Source organism: Callorhinus ursinus, unplaced genomic scaffold (genome assembly GCF_003265705.2).
Source record: "Callorhinus ursinus isolate GAN/ISIS: 27379988/994484 unplaced genomic scaffold, GSC_fseal_2.0 scaffold104, whole genome shotgun sequence".
Classification (NCBI taxonomy): domain Eukaryota; kingdom Metazoa; phylum Chordata; class Mammalia; order Carnivora; family Otariidae; genus Callorhinus; species Callorhinus ursinus.
The window spans coordinates 225,170-250,261 of NW_027397166.1; positions in this window are offsets into that span (position 1 = coordinate 225,170).

A 25,092-nucleotide genomic window follows, 5' to 3' on the forward strand; every position below is an offset into this window, starting at 1 on the left:
AGGAACACAAGCAAGGGGGAGTGGGAGAGGGAGAAGCAGGCTTCCTGCTGAGCAGGGACCCCAATGCGGGGCTCAATCCCAGGACGTTAGGATCATGACCTGAGCCGAAGGCAGACACCTAATGACTGAGCCACCCAGGCGCCCCTCTTGCCCTTTTATAAAACAAATCTAATTGCAAGATGGTGTATGGTACATGTTGGGTAGCTAAGTTTGTGCAAGCATACCCTGAATGCCCCTGTTAATCACTATCTTGAAAATGTAGAGATCCTGTCTTCCCTCTATCTTCCCATCAAGCAGAATATGCAACAGAATGTGTTATTTAGTGTTGAAGATCAGGGGTTCTGGAGGTGACCAACCTGGAGCATCTCCCTCATAATGAAGAGTGACCAGGTGGCAGGCCTTGATCTCCTCGGAAATGCTGGCTGAGCAAGGAGGGGAAGGGCCACTGATAGTTGCTGGGTTAAGTTGCTATGATATAAAAACTTGCTGCATGTAGATCCCAGCAGCAGATGCTTTATCTAGTCAGTCAACTGCTCCTGGTCTCCCTGTACATAATTTCCCCAAATAAACCTGTCTCAATTTCTGTCTCTGGGTCTTTGGCTTCCCTTGACCATCACCCACCCTAGGTTTAGGGTCTGCTGGGGTGTGGCTGCACAGATGGTATCATAATTTATGGATCCATTAATTGATATTTTTCTCCAGAGTCTAGTGGATATTGTGGCCAAGGCATGTTGCAAAAAAATGATAGCCCAATTCTGGAGCATACAGGCCAAAGGGCTGCATGTAGGGATCAAATTGTCATTTCTCATCTTCCAGTTAGAACACAATCAGCTTTATTCCAAGATACCAAAAACTTCATCAACAAACAAACCAAATGAAGCCCAGAGTATCTCTGTGAGTATTGGCTCCTCCCCAAAAGTTGGGACTTCACCGACTAAACCAAATGGCTTCTTAGTTTCTGGTTCCTCCCTAAAAGTCAGCACTTTATTGACTGAACAAAACAGCTTCCTAGTCAGCCTTTCCTTAATGAAGCAAGAAAAGGAGGCTTAAAGAACTAAACTCCCTTATTTGGAGGCAAATGAATGGAAGGAAGAAATCTAAGAGAATCAAGCCAAACAGGAAGAAGAAATAAGCTCACATACTGTCACACACAAAGTACTCACCAAGAAATGTTTGTATAAATCAAATCCAAAAACCATTTCCTTGCCACAAGAGTTAAATTAAGTAGCAAAGGTCAGCAGTGCCCAGTTGATGAGGGGTCCCAGAGATGGTCCTTGAAACAAGAGCCTAGGCTGTTGCTCAGACTTGTCATCAGACTCCCATTACCAGCTGTGGACTGACAAACCATGAGTAAAGAGCTCCTGGCTGGCTCACCAATTTTTAACCAAATCCAAGTTCACCTGCCCAATGCACAATAAAGATAATCACTGAGACATGGAATATGCAGCAAGGAAAGAGTTTATCTGAAAGGCATCCAAACAAGGAGACAGAAGGGAAAAGTTCAAATCTGCCTCCTTGAAGGAGGGGAGTCAGGGAAATTTAAAGGCAAATGAAAATGGCCTGGATAAAAGTTGCAGTTGTGCTTATTAGTCTGCAGCTGCACTTATTAGTCCCATTAACCCTTTGGTTACTGGTTTTAAAACGAGTAATTTGAAGATCTAATTGGTTTTATTTAACAGTTCATGAATTGGGCAGCATCTCATCTAGCAAACTGAAGCTCTGAGGAGTACAAAATGAAAGGCTCTTATAGACAGGAGGAGGCAGGGACAAGGAAGTCATAAAAGAAAAGATCATTTCAGGTAAGATCACCCTCCTTTAGGGGAAGGTCAGGGGTCTATCATGCAAATTACCTCACTAGTGTTGATCAAAATCTTCGAGACTTGTTAATTTTAAATCCCACTCCTGGGAGAGGCTGAAACTGCAATTAGGTTAAGTCTTGGTTTGCTGGCATAAGGTATAGCACAAGTGACTCCATTTGGGGCCTGGCTTTTTTTTTTTTTTTAACAATTTCCCCCTTTTGATCAGATTCTGAGCCTAACCAAGAGATGTGATCAGAATTAAAGGTATTATTGCCAATCTCAGCTACTGCTCAGTAGCTCTTGCAGCCTTTATTGATCCTCTGGGTGAAATTCACAGGTCATGTAGGGCGCCTGGGTGGCTCAGTTGGTTAAGCGATTGCCTTCGGCTCAGGTCATGATCCTGGAGTCCCAGGATCGAGTGCCACATCGGGCTCCCTGCTCAGCAGGGAGTCTGTTTCTCCCTCTGACCCTCTTCCCTCTCGTGCTCTCTATCTCTCATTCTCTCTCTCTCAAATAAATAAATAAAATCTTTAAAAAAATTCACAGGTCATGTTTGTTGTTTTTGTTTTGTTTGCCGTATCTCTGTGGTGTACATAGGTTGTGACTTTAGGATCACAATTTTTCAGTTGGTTATTCTCTTCATTCTATGTTTACATTCCAGTCTTAAGGATATCATTTGCTTGGTTGTTAGTGGCTGCAAACATGAATTAATAATTAATTAATTCATTCATTCATCATGAAAGACAGAAAGAGGCAGAGGCAGACAGAGCCTGATGTGGGAATTGATCCTAAGACCCTGGGATCCTGATCTGAGCTGAAGGCAGATGCTTAACTGACTGAGCCACCCAGGCGTCCTGCAATTATGAATTTAAATATTTAGAGAGAATTCAATGTGCCAGGGAGATTACTATAACTATACATAAAGGATAATTCTCACTGTTTGTAGTTCACTTGGGAGCTATGGTCCCAAGACACAAACCAATCAAAATTAAATAAGACAAAGACTTTGTTGAAGGGGTCACCTCTTTAAGCCAAGTGGGTTGCTGAGTGATCTTATGTAACTGAGTTTCAAATTTCCCAGAAGTGTTAATCTAGGTATAGCAGGTGGTGTTGACCACAACACAGACACCTCCTTTCTCAGCTAAAAGATAATCAAGGGCTACCTTATTATCAAGAACAACTTTGGGAGGAGTTAAGATGGTGGAGGAGTAAGGGGACCCTAGACCTGCCTTGCCACTTGAACACAGCCAGATAAACGTCAAATCGCTTTGAAAATCCAAGAAATCGATCTGAGGACTGAGCAAAACTGCACAACTAGAAGTAGAAAAAACCCACAACACTGTGGAGGGTAGGAGTTGTGGAGAGTTGATTTGGGGAAGAGAAGAGCTGCAGGTGCTGTGGAGGAGCAGGAGCTCTGATCACTGGCAGAGGAGCAAGAGAGAGAGAGAAAGAGTTAAAGTGCGTGCAGGGAATTGCACAAGAAAAATTATTTCCCCAAAACCATTAACTGGGAAAAGGAGAGGGGCTGAATGCCGCAAGTTTTTATAAAGAGTGGAGCACAGAGTCTGAAGGTCAGAGGACCAGGCCATCACCATGGTTGCTCCTGGAAGGTTTAGTGGTGCTCCAGTGGGGAAGGAGGGCAGAGACCTGCGAGCAGGCAGCATGGTCTGAGGATCCCCTGGATCCCACAGGGAAAAGCAGTTTCCATGCTTAGAGTGCTTTGGGAGTGGCAGTCTCTCTGGGGCAAAAGAACTGATGGCACCAGCATGCTGCCCTCTTCCCTAGCACAGGAACAAAGACACCAGCTGAGGGCAGCAAACCTTGGTGCTGGCTTTTTAGCTGTGCTTTAACCATAAACTCCGAACCACTAGGTGGTCACACATCTGCTTTCTGGGACAAGCTGGAACCAGCCACAGCACAGCAAGCCCCTCCCCTAGAGGATCAGTGCGGGTCCACACCTAGTGGATCTCTAAAATTTAGAGTTCTGAAATCCAGCCATGTGCCTGAGATAAAAACACAAGAGTGCTGTGCTGCCTGGCAGGTGGACAGCTCAGACGCAGTCATGGTGAAGGCAGGGATCTGGCAGAAACTGGGGACACAAGAGAGGTGATTGATGGCTTCCTGAAGAGTGGTAGGCCCAAGTTCCCCACTCCAGGTATCAGAGAGCAAGGTGATACCATCCTCTCGCCTCTCCCCCCAAACACACTCCCATTCGCACTGGCCAACTTCAGGTAGTAAAACAGTGCCACCCAGTGGAAGCCAGAGCTGCTTACACGAAGCCCCACCCCCCTGCACCTTGCAGGTGCATCTCCACCAGGCCAAGTCCACCAGAGAATCCGAGCAGCAGACCCCGCCCCCAGGAGACCAGCACAAACCCCTTGCACACACCAAGACAACTGATCATAGAGTGCTGCAAACCTTTAACTCTAAGAGAAATAGTATCTAGCTTCTTCTGTTGTTGTTTTTTTTTAATCTAGCTTCTTTTAATGAGCAGACCAAAACACACCTAGGATGTAGCTTCCTTTTTTGGTTTTAATTTATATTTTATTTTTAAATTTTAAAACAATTATTTTTGGATATATCTTCTTTTTTTAATTTAAATTTTACTTAGTTAATATACAGTTCAATATTGGTTTCTGGAGTAGAATTCAGTGATTCATCACTTACATACAAATCCCAGTGCTAATCACAAGTGCCTTCTTTAATACCCATCACCCATCTACTTCCATCAAACCTCAGTTTGTTCTCTATCATTAAAGAGTCTCTTATGGCTTGTTTCCCTCTCTCCTTTTTTTCTTTTCCCCCTTCCCACATGTTCATCCGTATTCTTTCTTAAATTCCACATATGAGTGAGATCATATGGTATTTGTCTTTTTCTGACTGACTTATTTCACTTAGCATAATAGACTGCTCCATCCACGTCATTGCAAATGACAAGATTTCATTCCTTTTGATGGCTGAGTAATATTCCATTATATATATATATATAATAAGATACATATAAGATATATATATCACATCCTTATATTATAAGATATATATATCACATCCTCTTTATCCATTCATCAGTCAGTGGACATTTGGGCTCTCCATAGTTTGGCTATTGTTGATAATGCTAGGATCTAGCTTCTTTTAATAAGCAGACCATAGAATCTAGCTTCCTTTTTTTGGAAATCTTAATATAGCCATTACTCTCAGGAGCAGAATACAACAAACTTTCCTAACAATCACACACACACACACACACACACACACACACACACACACACGCACACACACAAAACCCATGACCCAGACAAAATGACAAGATGGAGGAATTCACCCCAAAAGAAAGAACAGGAAGAATTCATGGCCAGGGATTTAATCAATATAGATACAAGTATGATGTCCGAACCAGAATTTAAAACAGTAAGTATAAGGTTGCTAACTGTCCTTAAGAAAAACAGAAGACACTAGAGGATCCTTTACTGCAGAGACAAAAGAACTAAAAACTAGTCAGGCTGAAATAAAAAAATGGTATAACATGATATAACATGCAAGATTGAATGGATGCAATGACAAGGATGGATGAAACAAAAGAATGAATCAGTAATATAGAAGATAAAATTATGAGGCACTTTCTGGGGCAGAAGTTAAGATGGCAGGGAGGTCGGGGGTCCCTGGGCTTTCCTTGTTCTTCAAACACAGTTGTATTGAGGTCAGATCACTTGGAACACCTAAGAAATTGATCTGAGGATTGGAAAGAGGATTTCCGTGGCTGGAGGGAGACAGTGTGGCAGGGGAGAGGTGCAAGTAAGTGAGTTGGGGGAGAGACAAGCTGCCCTGCTGTGGGGGTAGGGAACCCTTTCTGTGGGGAGAGAAAAGGGAGAGAGGGAGAGAGGAGTTGGAAGAATGCAGGATCGGGTACACACAAGAAGAAAACCTCTTAGATCACTGACTGGGGAGCTGGGGGAACTGCGTAGTGCAGGTTTTCTGCAAATAGTGAGCAGAACCCAAGATCAGATTTTGGAAGTGTGTGACATTCACTGGAGGGAAGCTGTAGAGTGCACTCCTGGAGAGAAAGAGGGCTCTTGGCTGGGAGCATGCACAAAGTGGTGTAGGGGTCTCTGAGGTCAAACTGGGAAGGATCGTTCCCCTTCCTGGGGTAAATTTGGAAGAGGGTATATTGCCTTTCCAAGGACAAAAGACCCTACAGGCCCAGGAAAGGGCCTTTTATTGGCAGTGAACAAAGGCCCACACAGAGGCTGGATAACCTGGTAGCTGCTTTTTGAGGTGCCACAGCATAGAATCCATGCATTGTGAAGGTGAGGGACAGTTTTTTCTGGGACAAAAGGCAGTAGTCAGAGTGCAGCAAGTCTATAATCTGGAGGAGGTTGCAGATCCAAGTGGTGCCAGTTCCTTTAAGATTTAGTTTTGAATCCCAGCTGCACCAAAGATAAAACACAGGAGAGCTGGGCGCTAGGTAGGCATCACTTTTCCGTGAGGGCTTCCTGAACAGTGGGGTACGTGACATCCCCTGTCCATGGATGAGAGAGTGAGGTAGCACCATTTTACCGTCACTACCAACAGGGTCAGATTTCAGAGAGCAACACAGAGGCCCCCAGTGGAGGTAGAAGCCACTGACATCAAACTTGGCCCCCCACCTCATCCCCCGTGCTTGGCAAGTGCTTTTTTTACTGGGGCAGGATTGACTCTGAGCCAGCACAGCAGGCCTCTACACAAGAAGAGCAAAATAGACAGCATGCTGCATGGACCAAGTCTACTGATCATACAGTGCTTCAGTTCTGGTGGAAATAAGACAAGGCTGTATATTTTTTCCTCGTTTTTTCCTTTTTCCTTGAAATTAGGCTTATAGGTTTTTTTGTGTGTTTGTTAGATGTTTTTTTCATTTCCTTTTATCTTTTGTTTTGGATCAGGCATCTTCTTTATCTTTTTTAAAAAATTTTATTTATTTATTTGAGAGAGAGAGAGCACATGCAGGGGTGAGGGGCAGAGAGAGAGGGACAAGTAGACTCCCTGCTGAGCAGGGAGCCAGATGCGGGGCTCAATCCCAGGATCCTGAGATCATGACCTGAGCCGAAGGCAGATGCTTAATCAACTGAGTCACTCAAGCACCCCATATTTTCTTTTTCTTTATTTTTTCCTTACTTTTTCATTGGAATCAGGGTCATAGTTGTCTTTTTTTTTAAATTTTTTCCCTTTCCTTCTCTCTTTCTCTCTCTCTCTTTTGAGCAAGCTTTTTTGTCTTTTTTCTTCTCTCTCTTTTCCCTTTCCTTTTTCTTTTTATCCTTTTTTCCAGGTTTTTCTCAACAAACAAATCAAAGCACACCTGGATAAAGGTCCAAGCATTCCCCAATGCAAGCAAGGAGGAATTCATCAGAGGACTGACCAGTGGGAAAGAGCAGCCAAAACACAACAGAGTGCACACAGCATACTCCAGAAAAATTTCCTGAAGTGCCAGGGCCTGGACACTCTATGATACATTTTTTAAATTAAGATATAATGTATTATTTGTTTCAGGGGTACAAGTCTGTGATTCATCAGTCTTACACAATTCACAGCGCTCACCATAGCACATACCCTCCCCAGTGTCTATCACTCAGACACCCCATCCCTCCCACCACCTCCCCTCCAGCAACCCTCAGTTTGTTTCCTGAGATTAAGAGTCTCTTATGGTTTGTCTCCCTCTCTGGTTTCATCCCATTTCATTTTTCCTTTCTTCCCCCATGATCCTCTGCCTTCTTTCTCAAATTCTACATATCATATGATAATTGTCTTTCTCTGATTGATTTATTTCGCTGAGCATAATACCCTCTAAGTCCATCCACATCATTGCAAATGGCAAGATTTCATTTTTTTGATGGCTACATAATATTCCATTGTATATATATTTACCACATCTTCTTTATCCATTCATCTGTTGATAGACATCTTGGCTCTTTCCATAGTTTGGCTATTGTGGACATTGCTGCTATAAACAATGGGGTTCATGTGCCCTTTTGGATCACTACATTTGTATCTTTGGGGTAAATACCCAGGAGTGCAATTACTGGGTCATAGGGTAGATCTATTTTCAATGTTTTGAGGAATAGCCACACTATTTTCCAGAGTGGCTGCGCCAGCTTGCATTCCCACCAACAGTGTAGGAGGGTTCCCCTTTCTCTGCATCCTCGCCAACATCTGTCATTTCCTGACTTGTTAATTTTAGCCATTCTGACTGGTGTGAGGTGGTATCTCACTGAGGTTTTGATTTGGATTTCCCTGATGCCAAGTGATGTTGAGCACTTTTTCATGTGTCTCTTAGCCATTTGGATGTCTTCTTTGGAAAAATGTCTGTTCATGTCTTCTGCCCATTTCTTGCTTGTATTATTTTTTTCTTTGGGTGTTGAGTTTGATAAGTTCTTTATGGATTTTGGATACTAGCCCCTTATCTGATATGTCATTTGCAATTATCTTCTCTCATTCCCTCAGTTGCCTCTTTGTTTTGTTGACTGTTTCCTTTGTTGTGCAAAAGCTTTTTATCTTGATGAAATCCCAGTAGTTCATTTTTGCCCTTGCTTCCCTAGCCTTTGGCAATGTTTCTAGGAAGAAGTTGCTGTGGTTGAGGTCGAAAAGGTTACTGCCTGTGATCTCCTCAAAGACGTTGATGGATTCCTGTCTCACATTGAGGTCATTCATCCATTTTGAGTCTATTTTTGTGTGTGGTGTAAGGAAATGGTCCAGTTTCATTCTTCTGCATGTGGCTATCCAATTTTCCCAACACCATTTGTTGAAGACTCTGTCTTTTTTTCCATTGGACATTCTTTCCTCTTTTGTCAAAGAAAGGTTGACCATAGAGTTGAGGGTCCATTTCTGGGCTCTCTATTCTGTTCCATTGATCTATGTGTCCGTTTTTGTGCCAATACCATGCTTTGTAATAGAGCTTGAAGTCCGGAATTGTGGTGCCACCAGCTTTGTTTTTCTTTTTCAACATTCCTCTGGCAATTCGGGGTCTTCTCTGGTTCCATATAAATTTTAGGATTGTTTGTTCCATTTGTGTGAAAAAAGTTGATGGTATTTTGATAGGGATTGCATTAAATGTGTAGATTGCTGTAGGTAGCACAGACATTTTAACAATATTTGTTCTTCCAATCCATGAGCATGGAACGTTTTTTCATTTCTTTATGTCTTCCTCAATTCTTTCATGAGTATTCTATAGTTTTCTGAGTACAGAATCTTTCCCTCTTTGATTAGGTTTATTCCTAGGTATCTTATGGTTTTGGGTGCAAATGTAAATGAAATTGACTCCTTAATTTCCCTTTCTTCTGTCTTGTTGTTGGTGTATAGAAATGCAACTGATTTCTGTGCACTGATTTTATATCCTGCCATTTTACCAAATTCCTGTATGAGTTCTAGCAGTTTTGGGGTGGGGTCTTTTGGGTTTTCCACATAAAGTATCATATCGTCTGCAAAGAGCGAGAGTTTTATATCTTTTCCAGTTCGGATGATATTTATTTCTTTTTGTTGTCTGATTGCTGAGGCTAGGACTTCCAGTACTATGTTGAAGAGCAGTGGTGATAGTGGACATCCCTACCGCGTTCCTGAACTTAGGGGAAAAGCTCTCAGTTTTTCCCCATTTAGAAATATATTCACTGTGGGTTTTTCATAGATGGTTTTTTATGATATTGAGGTATGTACCCTCCATCCCTACACTGTGAAGAGTTTTAATCAAGAAAGGATGTTGTACTTTGTCAAATGTTTTTCTGCATCTATTGAAAGTACCACATGGTTCTTTTTCTTTAATTTTATTTTATTATATATGTTAACCACCATTCAATACATCATCAGTTTTTGATGTGGTGATCCACAATTCATTGTTTTCGTCTAACACCCAGTGCTCCATGCAGTATGTGCCCTCCTTAATACCCATCACTGGGCTAATCCATCCCCCCACCCCCCACCCCTCTAAAACCTTCAGTTTGTTTCTCAGAGTCCATAGTCTCTCATGGTTCATCTCTCCCTCTGATTTCCCCCCCCTTTATTTTTCCCTTCCTTCTCCTGATGTCCTTCATGCCATTCCTTATATTCCACAAATAAGTGAGACCATATGATAATTGACTTTCTCTGCTTGACTTATTTCACTTAGCATAATCTCCTCCAGTCCCATCCATGTTGATGCAAAAGTTGGGTATTCATCCTTTCTGATGGCTGAGTAATATTCCATGGTATATATGGACCACATCTTCTTCAACCATTCGTCTCTTGAAGGGCATCTTGGCTCTTTCCACAGTTTGGCTATTGTGGACATTGCTGCTATGAACATTGGAGTGCATATGACCCTTCTTTTCACTACATCTGTGTCTTTGGGGTAAATACCCAGGAGTGCAATTGCTGGGTCATAGAATAGCTCTGTTTTTAATTTTTTGAAGCACCTCCACACTGTTTTCCAAAGTGGCTGTACCAACTCGCATTCCCACCAACAGTGCAAAAGGGTTCCGCTTTCTCCACAACCTCTCCAACATTTGTTGTTTATTGCCCTGTCAAATTTTGCCATTCTAACTGGTGTAAGGTGGTATCTCAATGTGGTTTTGATTTGGGCTTCCCTGATGGCTAATGATGATGAACATTTTTTCATGTGTCTATTAGCCATTTGTATGTCTTCTTTGTAGAAGTGTCTGTTCATGTCTTCTGCCCATTTTTTGACTTGATTATTTGTTTTTTGGGTGTTGAGTTTGGGAAGTTCTTTATAGATCTTGGATAGCAGCCCTTTATCTGTAGTGTCATTTGCAAATATCTTCTCTGCCTCTTTGTTTTGTTGACTGTTTCTTTTGCTGTACAGAAGCTTTTTATCTTGATGAAGTCAAAAGTTCATTTTTTATTTTGTTTCACTAGCCTTTGGAGATGTATCTTGAAGGAGTTGCTGTGGGTGATGTCAAAGAGGTTATTGCCAATGTTCTCCTCTAGGATTGTGATGGATTCCTGTCTCACATTGAGGTCTTTCATTCATTTTGAGTTTATCTTTGAGTAGGGTGTTTGAGAATGGTCGAGTTTCATTCTTCTGCATGTGGCTGTCCAATTGTCACAGCACCATTTATTGAAGAGACTGCCTTTTTTCCATTGCATATTTTTTCCAGCTTTGTCGAAGATGAGTTGACCATAGAGTTGAGGGTCCATATCTGGGCTCTCTATTCTGTTCCACTGGTCTATATGTCTGTTTTTGTGCCGGTACCATGCTGTCTTGGTGATCACTGCTTTGTAATATAGCTTGAAATCAGGCAACGTGATGCCCCCAGCTTTGTTTTCCTTTTTGAACATTTCCTTGGTGATTTGGGGTCTTTTCTGGTTCCATACAAATTTTAGGATTGTTTGTTCCCGTACTTTGAAAAATGTCATTGGAATTTGGATGGGGATGGCATTGAAAGTATAGATTGCTCTGGGTAGTGTAGACATTTTAACAATGTTTATTTTTCCAATCCCTGAGCATTGATTGTTTTTCCATCTTTTTGTGTCTTCTTCAATTTCTTCCATTAGTGTTCTGTAGTTCCTAGAGTATAGATCCTTTACCTCTTTGGTTAGGTTTATTCCGAGATATCTTATGGCTTTTGGTGTTATTGTAAATGGAATCAATTCCTTAATTTCTCTTTCTTCAGTCGCACTGTTATTGTATAGAAATGGAACCGATTTCTGTGCATTGATTTTGTATCCTCCCACATTGCTAAATTGGTGTATGAGTTCTAGAAATTTGGGGAGTGGGGTCTTTTGGATTTTCCACATAAACAGTCATGTCACCTGCAAAAAGAGTTTGACTTCTTTGCCAATTTGAATGCCTTTTATTTCTTTTTGTTGTCTGATTGCTGTTGTTAGGACTTCTAGTACTATGTTGAACAATAGTGGCGAGAGTGTGCATCCTTGACGTGTTCCTGATCTTAAGGGAAAGGCTCTCAGCTTTTCCCCATTGAGGATGATATTCACTGTGGGTTTTTCATAGATGGATTTTATGAACTTGAGGAATGTTCCCTCTATCCCTATACTCTGAAGAGTTTTAATCAGGAAAAAGATGCTGTATCTTGTCAAATTCTTTTTCTGCATCAATTGAGAGGATCATATGGTTCTTCTCTCTCCTCTTATTAATGTGTACTATCACATTGATTCATTTGCAAATGTTGAACCACCCTTGCATCCCGAGATAAATCCCACTTGGTCATGGTAGATGATCCTTTTGATGTATTGTTGGATCCTATTAGCTAGGATTTTGTTGAGGATTTTGGAATCCATATTCATCAGGGATATCAGTCTGAAATTCTTTTTGATGGGGCCTTTTCCTGGTTTGGGGATTAAGGTAATGCTGTCCTCATAGAATGAGTCTGGAAGCTTTCCTTCTGTTCTGTTTTTTGAAACAGCCTCAGGAGAATAGGTATCATTTTTTCTTTGAATGTTTGGTAGAATTCCCCAGGGAATCCATCAGGCCCTGGACTCTTGTTTTCAGGAGTTTTGTTTTGTTTTGTTTTTTAATTTTTTATGTTATGTTAATCACCATACATTACAGCATTAGTTTTTTGGACCGAAGTGTTTTCATTCTCATCAGTTTCCATGAATTGTTTAAGTTTTTCTTTGATTTTCTGGTTGATCTAAACATCCTTGAGCAGAGTGGTCTTTAGCTTCCAAGTGTTTGAATTTCTTACAGTTTTTTTCTTGTGCTTGAGTTCTAGTTTTAAAGCTTTATGATCTGAGAATATGCAGGGGATAATCTCAATGTCTTGGTATTGGTTGAGACCTGATTTGTCACCCAGTATGTGGTCTTTTCTGGAGAAAGGTCCATGTGCGCTCGAGAAGAGTGAGTATTCTGTTTTATGGTGGAATGTTCTGTATATACCTATGAGGTCCATCTGGTCCAGTGTGTCATTCCAAGCTCTTGTTTCTTTGTTGATGATCTGCTTAGATGATCTGTTTCTTGCTGAGAGTGGAGTACTGAGGTCTCCTACATTTAATGTATTTTTTATCAATATGACTTTATTTTGGTTAACAGTTGGCTTATGTAGATGCCTGCTCCCATGTTGGGGGTATAGATATTTACAATTGTTAGATCTTCTTTTTGGACAGACCCTATAAGTATGATATAGTGTCCTTCTGTGTCTCTAACTACAGACTTTAGTTTAAATCTAATTTGTCTGGTATAAGCATTGCTTCCCCAGCTTTCTTTTGAGGTCTGCTGGCATGGATGATGGATCTCCATCCCTTCACTTTCAGTTTGGATGTATCTTTAGGTTCAACATGAGTCTCTTGTACACAGCATATGCAAGGATCCTGTCTTTTTATCCAATCTGCAACCCTGTGCCATTTTATAGGAGCATTTAGGCCTTTCCGTTGAGAGTGATTATAGAAAGATATGAATTTACTGTCCTCATGTTGCCTGTGAAGACCTTGGTTTTATAGATTGTCCCTGTAAATTTCTGTTGTATATCACTCTTGGGGTCTTTCTCCTTTTATAGAACCCCCCTTAATAATTCTTGCAGGGCCGGCTTAGTGGTCACTTATTCTTTCAGTTTCTGCCGGTGTTGGAAGCTCTGCATCTCTCCATCCATTCTAAACGAAAGCCTTGCCAGATAAAGTATTCTTGGCTGCATGTTCTTCTCGTTTGGTACCCTGAATATGTCTTGCCAGGCCTTTCTGGCTTGCCAGGTCTCTGTGGTTAAGTCTGACATTATTCTGATGTTCCTCCCTCTGTATGTAAGGAATCTCTTCCCCCTAAATGCCCTTAAGATGGTTCCCTTGGTTCTAAGATTTGCGAATTTTACTACTACATGCTGGTTTGCTGGCCTGTTTTCCTTGACCTTGGGAGGGTCCTCTCTGCCTCTAGGACACAAATGTTTGTTTCATTCCCCAGTTTAGGGAATTTCTCAGCTACGATTTGCTCAAATCTATCTTCTAGTCCTCTTTCTCTCTCCACCCCTTCAGGGATCCCAATAATTCTGACATTGGAATGTTTCACTTATTTCTCTGATTCTATTCTCATGGATTCTGAGTTGTTTTTCCCTGGCCTCCTCTTTTCCCTTTTAAGTGGTCTTATTAAGTGGTCTCTAAGTCATTAATTCATTCTTCTGCCTCGCCTACCCTAGCTGTTAGATTATCTAGATTAGATTGTGTCTCATTGATAGAACTTTTAAGTTCTGCCAATTCAGCTTTCATTTCTGCCCTTAGAGACTCTATGTTGCCATTAATTAATTTCTCCATTCTAGCTATTGTCCTCACAGTTGCTAGCCTGAATTCCATCTCCGACATCTTGGTTATATCTGAATCCATTTGTAAAACTGTGGCATAAGTCACAGTCTCTGAGTCTTTCCTATTTTGGGGATTCCTCCTCCTAGTCATTCTCTTGAGGGGTGGTTGAGGGAATGTATAGAGTCCAAATTATTGACCACAACCCAAGCAAGATGCACCTGTTTTATAGGGACATTAGGGTTGCTGGCCTCTTGTTTTCCCAGTCTGTCTTCTAGGGGAAGGCCTTGCCTTGCTGTTACTTAGGTAACCCTGTTTGGGTAGAGTTGCCTTGCCCCATGTGGTGGGGAATGGGCTCAGTGGAAACCAGTTTTTAGGGGCTTTTGTTTTCTGGCGGCTTTCCCTGGTGGCTTTCTGCGTCTCTTCCGAGAGTCAGAATAGATGAGACCATTTCCAACCCTCTGCCTCCCAGCAGAGAGATTGCAGTCTGTTCTCCAGTGAGCTCTCCAGGCCACACTATCTCTGTTTCTGTCTGTGCTGCTATAAACTACAGTGTCCTGGGTTTTGCACCCCTCATCAGAGCTCCCAGTCCTCGCCTTCAGGTTGGGCCATGTCTCTGCCCTTTGTGCTTCTAAAACCGCCAGCCACCCTCAGTTCACAGGTGTGGTCCCGCTTCTCTGGGTTTCAGTCTGGGGGGATCTGCCCTAAGGTCCTTTCCCCATTGCTACCAGTCTGCGAGTCTGTCCCCCCTCCCCAGCACAGGAGGCTATCGATCACCAGCGATGTAGGATCCTGATGGTCAGGCTCCTTCCCCCTTCCATTTATCCTCCAGTATCTGCCCACGGAATTATTGCTCCCTGTTCGTACCTTGAAACCAAATGCCTGTGATATTCTATTTGTAGTGATCTAGATCTATCTTCTTACATCTTAGGCTGGTTTCATGGGTTTTCAGAGTGGTCTCATAGATATCCAACTCAATTCCTGGGACCGGTTGTAATAGGGTCCCCTACTCCTCCCCCATCTTTTTCCTCCTGATAAGTTCTTTATAGATCTTGGATACCAGCCCTTTATCCAAAATGTCATTTGCAAATATCTTCTCCCGTTCTGTGGATTACCTCTTAGTTTTGTTGAATGCTTCCTTTGGTTTGCAAAGGCATTTCATCTTCTGAAGTCACAAAAGTTCATTTTTGCTTTTGTTTCTCTTGCCTTTAGAGATGTGTCTTGAAAGAAGTTGCTGTGGCCCATGTCAAAGAGGTTACTGCCCATGTTCTTCTCGAGGATTTTGATCGATTCCTGTCTCACATTAAGGTCTTTTTTTTTTTAAGATTTTATTTATTTATTTGAGAGAGAGAGTGAGAGAGAGAGAGCACATGAGAGGGGGGATGGTCAGAGGGAGAAGCAGACTCCCTGCCAAGCAGGGAGCCCGATGCGGGACTCGATCCTGGGACACCAGGATCATGACCTGAGCCGAAGGCAGTCGCTTAACCAACTGAGCCACCCAGGCCCACTCACATTAAGGTCTTTCATCTATTTTGAGTTTATTTTTGTGTGTGGCTTAAGAGTGTTCCAGTTTCATTCTGTTGCTGTCCAGTTTTCCCAACACCATTTGTTGAAGAGACTTTTGTTCACTGGATATTCTTTCCTGTTTTGTCAAAGATTAATTGACCATATAATTGTGGGTTTATTTTGGATTTTCCATTCTGTTCTATGGATCAATGTGTCTATTTTTGTGCCAGTACCATCCTGTCCTGATCACTACAACTCTGAAATGCAACTCAAAATCTACCAAACTCAACACCCAAAAAACAAATAATCCAATCAATAAATGGGGAGAAGACATGAACAGACATTTCTCCAAAGAAGACATACAAATGGCTAACAGACACATGAAAAAATGTTCCAAATCACTTGCCATCAGGGAAATACAAATCAAAACCACAATGAGATACCACCTTACACCAGTTAGAATGGCCAAAATTAACAAGATGGGAAACAACAAATTTTGGCGAGGATGTGGAGAAAGGGGAACCCTCTTACACTCTTGGTGGGAATGCAAGCTGGTATAGTCACTCTGGAAAACAGTATGGATGTTCCTCAAAAAGTTAAAAGTAGAGCTACCCTATGACCCAGTGATTGCACTACTAGGTATTTACCCCAAAGATACAGATGTAGTGAAAAGAAGGGGCATGCACATGCACCTCAGTGTTCATACTAACAATGTCCACAATAACCAAACTGTGGAAGGAGCCAAGATTCCCTTCAACAGATGAATGGATAAAGAAGATGTGGTTCATATATACAATGGAATACTACTGAGCCATCAGAAAGGATGAATACCCATCATTTGCATCAACATGGATGGAACTGGAGGGTATAATGCTAAGTGAAATAAGTCAAGCAGAGAAAGACAATTATCATATGGCTTCACTCAGATGTGGAACATAAGGAATAGCATGGAGGACAATAGGGGAAGGAAGGGAAAACTGAAGGAGGGGAATCAGAGAGGGAGACAAAGCATGAGAGACTATGGACTCAGGAACAAACTGAGCGTTTCAGAGGGGAGGGTTTTGGGGGGATGGGATAACTGGGTGATGGGTATTAAAGAGGGCATGTGTTGTGTTGTGCACTCGGTGTTATACACAACTAATGAATTGTTGAATACTACATCAAAAACTTATCATGTACTATATGCTGGCTAACTGAACCTAATTAAAAAAGAGAGAGAGAGAGACATAGAATTTCAGATTAGGTGAGAAAGCAGGACACATACATATGCTGTCTACAAGAGACTCATTTTGAACCTAAAGACACCTCCAGATTGAAAGTGAGAGGATGGAGAACAATTTACCATGCCACTGGACCTCAAAAGAAAACTGTGGTAGCAATTCTCATATCAGACAAATTAGATTTTAAACCAAAGACTGTAGTAAGAGATGTAGAGGGAGAGGGTGCCTGGGTGGCTCAGTCGTTAAGCGTCTGCCTTCGGCTCAGGTCATGATCTCAGCGTCCTGGGATCGAGTCCCACATTGGGCTCCCTGCTCAGCGGGAAGCCTGCTTCTCCCTCTCCAACTCCCCCTGCTTGTGTTCCTGCACTTGCTGTATCTCTCTCTGTCAAATAAATAAATAAAATCTTTAAAAAAAAAGAGATGTAGAGGGACATTTTATCATACTTAAAGTGTCTATCCAAGAAGAAAATTTAACAATTGTAAATATCTATGCCCCCAACATGCGAGCAGCCAACTACATAAACCAACTAATAACCAAAATAAAGAATCATGTTGATAATAATACAATAATAGTAGAAGACTTCAACACTCCACTCACAGCAATAGACAGATCATCTAAGCAGAAGATCAGCAATGGAACAAGAGCTTTAAAGGACAGTTTGGCAAACAATGAATCATGGAACACTACATCAAAAACTAATGATGTAATATATGATGATTAACATAACAATAAAAAATTAAAAAATAAAAAAACCTAATGATGTAATGTATGGCGATTAACATAACAATAAAAATAAAAAAACTAATGATGTAATGTATGGTGATTAATATAACATAATAAAAAAAATAAAGGACAGTTTGGACCAGATGAATTTCTAGATATATACAGAACATTCTATCCTAAAAGAACAGAATACTCATCCCTATTTTTTAAAATTTTTTGATGGCAATATTCCGTGCCTTTGATTTCGGTTGCTGCAGAATTATCATTTTTTATACCATATGTGCTTGATTTGTCATGTTGTTTGTAGTAATGAGCTTCTACTTTTGCATCTGAAGTAGAAGATACCTTATTACTATCTTTTATGTATTGTTCAGTTTTTATGTATTCGTCTAGCTATTAGAGACCTTTATAAATTAGTCAAATTTATATAAATGGAAAGTAGATTGGTGTTTGCCAGAGGTTAGGGGAAAGGGAAATGGGAAATTGCTGTTTAACAGGTACAACATTTAAGTTGTGAATGTAAATAATTTCTAGAGATCTGATGAACAGCATTTTGTGTATAATAAGCTATACTGTAGTATGCACTTAAATATGTGTTAAAAAGGTAGATCTCATATTAAATGTCTTACCAAAAATGACTAAGAAAGAGAGAGAAACTCCAGAATTAGAGAAAATATTAGCAAATATTATGCATGATAATTGTGTATTATGCAGAATATATGAAGATCTCTTATAATTCAAAAATGACAAATTACCGGGGCGCCTGGGTGGCTCAGTGGTTAAGCGTCTGCCTTCGGCTCAGGTCATGATCCCAGGGTCCTGGGATCAAGCCCCGCATCAAGCTCCCTGCTTGTGTTCTCTCTCTCACTGTCTCTCTCTGTCAAATAAATAAATAAAATCTTGTTAAAAAATTACAAATTACCTGATTAAGACTTGGCAAAGGTATGAATAGACATTTCTCTATATTTCATGTTCTTGCCCATGGGAAATGGGCAAGAAGGATATGAGTAGATGCCCAGTATCATTAGGATTTAGAGAAATGCATGGAAAAACTACAATGAAATACCACTTCACAGCCCAAAGAATGTATATTATTAAAAAGACAGATAAGATAATAATAAATGAGTTGGGGAGGATATGGAGAAATATGAGCTTTCATACACTGTTGGCAAAAATGTAAAATGGTGTCATCAATTTGAAAAACTGTTTTTATTAGCCATTTGAATATCATATTTGGGAGGTGCTTCAACTGTTGCTTTGGCAATTTTCAAATGGATTGGTCTGTTCATTTGGTTGGTTGATTTTGTTTTGATTATTCATTTTGTCATTCACTATCTATTAATCATACTAGTCTTTTCTTTGATATATATGATACATATGCTTCTTGCTTTCTGTGACTTGACTTTTCACTCTCTGTATAGTGCCTTCTGATGAATATAAAATTTTATATTTAATATAGTATAATTTATCAACATTTTCTAATTAATACTTGTTTGCATCTTGTTTAGATATCTTTTCCTACATGGAGTATGTGAAGTTAGTCTATTATATTATCTTTTGAATTAACTTTAGAAGGTACCACTGGAGAATATATTTCTGTTTTCACACTTAAGTCTATAAGCCTATTGGAATTGATTATTTTGTCAGGGGATGCATTTTTTTATTTGTTTTTGTGAAAAACTTTTTTAAATTTAAATTCAAGTTAGCTAACATATAGTGTAGTATTGGTTCACGAGTAGAATTTAGTTATTTATCACTTACATGTAATACCCAGTGCTCATCCCAAGTGACCTATTTAATGCCCATTACCCATTTAGCCCATTCCCCCACCCACCTCCCTTCCAGCAACCCTCAGTTTGTTCTGTTAAGTATAGAATCTCTTAAGATTTGCCTCCCTCTCTGTTTTTATCTTATTTTATTTTTCCTTCCCTTTCCCTTTGTTCATCTGTCTTGTTTCTTAAATTCCACATGAGTGAAATCATATGATATTTGTCTTTCTCTGACTGACTTATTTTGCTTAGCATACTACACTCTAGTTCTACCCACATTGTTGCAAATGACAAGAGTTCATTCTTTCTGGTGGCTGGGTAATATTCCATCACACACACACACACACACACACACACACACACACACACACATCACATCTTCTTTATCCATTCATCAGTTGATGGGCATTTGGGCTATTTTCTTAATTTGGTTGTTGTTGATAGTGCTGCTATAAACATTGGAGTGCATGTGCCCATTCAAATCAGCACTTTTGTATCCTTTGGATGAATACCTAGTACTGCAATTGCTAGGCCACAAGGTCTTTCTATTTTTAGCTTTTTGAGGAAACTCCATACTGTTTTCCAGAGTGTTTGTACCAGTTTGCATTCCCACCAACAGTACAAAAGTTCTCCTTTTTCCTTTCTCTGCATCCTCATCAAAATCTGTTATTTCCTGAGTTGTTAATTTTAGCCATTCTGACAGATGTGAGGTGTTATCTCATCGTTGTTTTTTTTTTTAAAGATTTTATTTATTTATTTGAGAGAGAAAACACAGAGGGAGAGTGAGAGGGAGAAGCAGACTCCCCATTGAGCGAAGAGCCCAATGTGGGGCTCCATCCTAGGACCCTGAGGTCATGACCTGAGCCAAAGGCAGACACTGAACTGACTGAGCCACCCAGGAACCCCCTCATTGTTGTTTTGACTTGTATTTCCCTGATCATGAGTGATGTTGAGCACTTTTTTCATGTGTCTGTTGGCCATTTGTATGTCTTCTTTGGAGAAACATCTGTTCTTGTCTTCTGCCTATTTCTTAGCTGGATTTTTTTTTTTTAGGTGTTGACTTTGATGAGTTCTTATAGAATCTAGATACTAGCTCTTTATCTGATAAGACATTTGCAAATATCTTCTCCCATTCCCTTGGTTGCCTTTTAGTTTTATTGTTTCCTTTGCTGTGTAGAAAGTTTTGATTTTGATGAACTCCCAATAGTTCATTTTTGTTTTTGTTTCCCTTGCCTTTGGTGATGTGTCTAGTAAGAAGTTTCTGTGGCCAAGGTTAAAGATGTCACAGCCTGAGTTCTCCTCTAGGATTTAGATGGTTTCCTGTCTCACATTTAGGTATTTCATCCATTTTGAATTTATTTTTGTGTATACAAAGTGGTCTGGTTTCATTTTTGCATGTATGTTTCCTTTGTAATTTCCAACATGTGAGTATTTTCTAATTATCATTGAAAACTAATTCATATATTTGGCATAACGACATTGGGGTAACATTTTCTATAATTCCCCATGTTTGAAATTTGTTGAATGTGGTACATGTACACTGTGTGCCTTGAAAGAATGCAGGTTCTATATTTTCTTTTTTGGGGGGTTTCCTTTTTTAATTTTAAGTTCAATTAATTAACAATATAGTGTATTATTAGTTTCAGAGGTAGAGTTCAGTGATTCATCAGTTGCATACAACACCCAGTGCTCATTCCATCACATGCCCTCCTTCATGCCCACCACCGAGTTACCCCATCCCCCCCCACCTCCCCTCCAGCAAGCCTCAGTTTCTTTCCTATGCTCAAGATGTCTCTTATGGTTTGTCTGCCTCTCTGATTTCATCTTGTTTTATTCTTCCCAGGTTTGTTTGTTTGTTTGTTTACTAATCAGAATCATGCTGTATGTATTGTTCTTTGATGTGCTTGTTGGAGATGTTCTCAGCCTAGCACACTCCTTTTATCCATTCTATATTCCACAGAAATAGATGTTTGGGTTGCTTCATTCTGCTGTTATAATTATGCCCACTTTTGTGCACAAACTTGAGCACAGGGGCTGGAATTTGAGGGGAAGAGTGTCAATTTGAGCCCTTGGCAATCTGAGGTGAAGGCATGTTGACTTGGCATTTAGCAGGTGGCAGGCCATGCATGCTGACTCGGGCAGAAGGGCAGCTGGACTGTGAATTTGGCACCCACAGGCTGATGGCATCGTGTTTGACAGGAACATGGCTGGTTTTGCTTTTAATTTTTGTTTTTCTGGGAAACTTGATCTCTCCCTCTATTCTAAATGAAAGCCTTGCTGGGTAGAGTATTCTTGGCTGTAGATTTTTTCCTTTTAGCAGTTGGAATTTATCATGCCACTTTGTTCTGGCCTTCAGAGTTTCTGCTGAAAAACCCACTGATAGCCATATGGGGTTTCCTTGTATGTACCTGCTTTCCTTTCTCTTGCTGCTTTTAAAATTCTCTCTTTATCATTACTTTTGGCCATCTTATTTACTTTGTGTCTTGGTGCAGACCTCTTTGGGCTGGTTGTGTTGGGGGCTCTCTGTGCCTCCTGGATCTGGATTTCTCTTTCCTTCCCCAGATTCAGGAAGTTTTCAGCTATTATCTCTTCAGACAAATCTTCTGCACCCTTTTCTCGCTCTTCTCCTTCTGATATCCCTATCATGCGACTGTTATGCCTGACAGTGTTGCTGAGTTCCCTGGGTCTATTTTCATTTTGCGAATTTTTCCCCCTCTCATCTGCTCGGCTTGATTGCTTTCCATGACTCTGTCCTCCAGGTGGCTGATCCTTTCTTCTACTTCCTCTTGCTTGCTATTTATTCCAGATGGTCTATTTTTATTTCCATTTAGAGAGTCCAATAGCTCTAATTGGTTCTTTTTTATGTCTTCTATCTCTTGGTGAAGGGTCTCATGGAGGTCCTGCAGTCCTTCCTCAATTCTAGCGAGTATCTTTATGAGCATTACTTTAAATTCGCTCTCAGACATATTCCTTACTTCTGCTTCACTTAGGTCTCCTGTTCTGATTTTGTCCTGTTCTTTGATTTGGGACACATTCCTCTGTCTCCTCATTCTGTCTCTTGCATTGTCTGTTTTTCTGTGTTAGGAAAGTCAACTACGTCTCTTTTACTTGAAAGTAGTGGCTTTATGAAGAAGAGGTCCTGCACTGCAATGTCTGTTCCCCAGAACCTGGTGCTTCAGGGGGTGTCTCCTGTGTGTGTTGCTCCAGGGGTATCCTACCATTGTGGCTAGGATGTGCTTGCCTTCAGTCCTGTTGTCTGCGATGGCTCTCTGCCTGTTGTGGGCAGTCTGGTGCCTGTGGTGTTAGTGGGCTGCTCCAGGGCTGCCTTGGGCTTGAGTTGAGTCAGACCAGGCATTTGCCAGAGACGCAGTAGCACCAAACTGTAGGCACTGTCCCTGTGTCCTCCCCAGAGAAGCTTTTGTTGGTGGGTGGGGCCTGCAGTCAGACCCACTGCCTGCCCCCAGCCCACTGCTGGGGTCCCAGTCAGACTGGTGTGTGCTTATCTTCCCCTCTCCTGGGGCAGGACTCACTTTGGAGTGGTGCTGACCCTTGTCTGGGCCACATGCACACTGCCAGGCTTGTGGCACCGCTTTGATGGGATCTTGCCAAGAGCAATCGGAGGGGGTGGATCTGCTTCGCTGTGGCCTCTTGTCTATGCCGGGCTGCAGAGAGTCTGTTCTGCCAGTTTTTGGGCTGTTTTCTGGGTTATTTATGCCAACGTGGTTGCTCTCTAGGCAGCCATGCGGCAAGAGGTCAGCCCAGGGATGTCCTACTCTGCCATCTTCCCAGCAGCCTCTGCTCATGTTCTATATTCTCTGTAAAGTTTCTATATGCGTTCTTAAGGTCAATTTGCTAGTGCTGTTTTCCAATCTTCTAGCTCCTCAGTAAATTTCTGTATACCTACTTAATTGAACACTAATGCTGAAAAAAACTTACAATGTAACCATTAATTTATGTATCTTTATAATGTTCTCAATTTTGCTTGATATTATTACATTATTAGGTATCAGCAATTTTATAATGCTATCTTGCTGGAAAAGTGAGGCTAAGATCATTATGAAGATCTTTTTTATGTGTGTTCATTATTTTTCTTATATTCTATAGACTTTATAGTTTTTATAGACTATCAGTGTAGACAGATTAACATTCATTTCCTATTCTTTGCATGGTAAATAGTTTTTTTTTTATTTTAACCAAGGTGTGTTTTGAATTAGATTTTTTTTAAATCCAGTCTGATCTTTGTCTTTCAATTTTAGTGTGTGCGTTTTTTTTTTATTTGCATTCTAATATAATTACTGACATAGCTGAGTTTTATTGTACCAGATTATTTGGTTTTGTTCCCCCTGGTCTAGAGTATGAAATTGCAATTGACCAAAAAACTCTCTGCTCGGAATTCTCCAAAACTATTAAAATACTACCCAATAGAGGGAGATTCAGGCCCAGCAGATTTTATCTTTTCTTTCTCAATCTCTCACTCTGTATCTGCCTTCAACTCTTCTGTCTATCTGTCTTCAATCTCTCCCTCTATTCTTTCTCTCTTTTCTGTCTCCTTCCAATGATTACATGGTTCACAATGGAGACCTTTTCCCCTTTAATAGCATTTTATCTTTATTCTCAATATCAAAACTAAGATTTAATGGCAGACAGGGATGTTTTCTCTATGTATTTAGAAAAATTCTATAATTTAACCTGCCGAAGTAGGCTTTCAAGCATATTGTTTTACTAAACCATTCTCACTTTAGGATAATAATCTTAATTGTTCAGTCTCAATGGCAGAAACCTTCAAATGAAAGATAATCCTTTATAGGAAATAAAAAATCACTACTTTAATATATGGATAACTAATTTTTCAGTTTTGACTATTTGATAAATTTTAAGTCTGTAGAACTTTTTAAATCTGTGATTGGTCTACTTGTACATTTTTTGGAAGTTTAAACTATTCTCTTTTTAAATATTTTATTTATTATTTATTTATTTATGAGAGATAGAGAGCATGAGCAGGGGGAGGGGCAGAGGGGGAATGAAAAGCTGCCTCCCTGCTGAGCAGGAAGCCAGACGTGGGGGACAATCCCAGGACCCTGAGATAAAGAAGGACAATATATAATATTAAGGGGCAATCCAGGAAGAATATGTAACATTTGTGCACCCAAAATAGGAGCACTCAAATACATTAAACAGTTAACAATGAACTTAAAGAAACTAATGGATAATAATACAATAAAACTAGGGGAATTTAACACCCACTTATATCAATGACAAATAATCTAAGCAGAAAATCAAAGAAATGGATTTGAAAGATGCACTGGACAGATGGATTTAACAGATATATTCAGAACATTCCATCTTAAAACAGTAGAATACACATTCTTTCAAAGTGCATATAGAATATTCTCCAGAATAAATCACGTATTAGCCAACAAAACAAACCTCAAAAAATTCAAGAAGATTGAACTCATACCATGCACATTTTCTGACCACAATGCTCTAAAACTAGAAATCAATCACAAGAAAAAATTTGGAAAGACCACAAATACATGGAGGTAAATAACATGCTACTGAACAATGAATGGGTCAACCAGCAAATCAAAGACAAAAGAAAAAGTAAATGGAAGCAAACGAAAATGAATACACAAGGGACCAAAACCTCTGGATGCACCAAAGCAGTACCAAGAGGGAAGCTTATTGCAATGTAGGCCTACCTCAAAAAACAAGAAAAATCTCAATAAACAATCTAACATTACACCAAAGGAAGCTAGAACAACAAACAAAACCTAAAACCAGCAGAAGGAAGGAAATAAAAAAAGATTAGAGTAGAAATAAATGATATAGAAACAAACAAACAAAAATTAGAACAGATCAATGCAACAAGGATCTGGTTC